Below are 1,714 nucleotides of genomic sequence, written 5' to 3'. Positions count from 1 at the left end.
CATTATGTTAATTTTTTGGTAGTGCTTTTCATTTCTTTGTTCTGCATGGCTTCTTGTGCTGAGTTTGTGTTTTTTTGGGCTATATCTTGTGAGTTTCTTTTTAGTTTTCATGTTCTGCTTTGAAGTTCATTTTCATGGTAAGTTGTGAAGTATTAACTTTCTTTGCGGTTACCTTATAGTCTATTAACTTTTCCCTATATTTAAGACAATCTGTTGTATCCTGTAATCTACCTGACCTCCTCACCACCTGGATTTCTGTTCCTACATTTTTTCCTTCTTGACATTGTTATTAGTTTGATTTTCGGTTAACCTCCCAGCTCCTTTGTTCCACATGGCTTCTTGTGCTGAGTTTGTGTTTTTTGGGCTATATCTTGTGGGTTTCTTCTTAGTTTTCATGTTCTGCTTTAAAGTTCATCTTCATGGTAAGTTGTGAAGTATTAACTTTCTTTGCGGTTATGTTATAGTCTATTAACTTTTCCCTACATTTAAGACAATCGATTGTATCCTGTAATCTACCTGACCTCCTCATCACCTGGATCTCTGTTCCTACATTTCCCCCTTCTTTGACATTGTTATTATTTTGATTTTTGGTTAACCTCTCAGCTCCTTTGAATTCGTTGTTCTAATTATTTTCTGTTCTGTACTCTGCTATCTCTTGTCTGAGTTTCACTTGGTGTTGCCACACTTGTCAGTCTCTGGTTATTGTCTTTTCTTGTTGATTTTCTGTCTAAAGAACTCCCTTTAAGATGTTTTGAAGTGCTGGATTGGCTTTGACAAAATCTCTTAGCTTCTGTTTATCCTGGAGTGTTTTGAATGCACCATCATATTTGATTGGCAGTTTTGCTGCATAGATGATTCTTGGTTGGCAGGTTTTTTTTGAAAATTGAAAAATGAAAAATCGGTCATACCTCTCCCTCCATACATGCAGCTAGCTCCGTGGCTTCTAGCGCTGGGTCACTGCCTCTGCTTGGCTATGGCCCTGCCCTCCAACCTCATGACCTCTGGCTGCTAGCCACCGTGGCCACTGCATTGATTCAGAAATTGCAGTATTTTGCTTCCACAGGCAGATTTCTCCACAGGTGGGGGTGGGAAACTGGTGCCTGGAATCTTAAACAAGATCCCAAACGTCTCACCTATTCTGGGGACTGCTCTTTCTCTACTTTTTCTGGTCTTTAACAGAGGAGATTTTGCTGTCTCTTTTTACCTGCCCCCAAACTGGAAGCCCAACCCCTGATTTTTAAACTCTAAATATGTAGCGCAGGAGAAATTTGGTGTGTGAGGTAAGATAGGTTATGTACATATACAAAAAAGCCAGCTGCCTTGTGATTAAAAGGGGAACCTTGTTGCTGGTAGGGAGTGTCAAGTCAGTTCCTGCTCTTAGAAATCCTATGCAGAATAGAATGAAACACTGCCTGGCCCTATGCCATCATCACAATTTATATTGCTGATTCCATTGTTCCTGCCACTGTTTCATTCAATCTCATTTGGAGTCTTCTTCTTTTTCAATGATCCTCCACTTCACCAAACATAATGTCCTACTTCAGGATGTATCTATCCCCTCTTGACAACATGTCCAAAGTATGAGAGATGAAATCTTTGTATCCTTTCTTCTAAGAAGCTTTATACCTTTACTTCTTCCAAGACTGATTTGCTTGTTCTTCTCTTAGTACTTTTAATATTCTTTTCTAACACCATAATTAAAATTAACCATCTC

This window comes from Chrysochloris asiatica, unplaced genomic scaffold (genome assembly GCF_000296735.1).
Source record: "Chrysochloris asiatica unplaced genomic scaffold, ChrAsi1.0 scaffold00169, whole genome shotgun sequence".
In the NCBI taxonomy this organism is placed as follows: domain Eukaryota; kingdom Metazoa; phylum Chordata; class Mammalia; order Afrosoricida; family Chrysochloridae; genus Chrysochloris; species Chrysochloris asiatica.
This window is presented reverse-complemented; position numbering follows the sequence as displayed.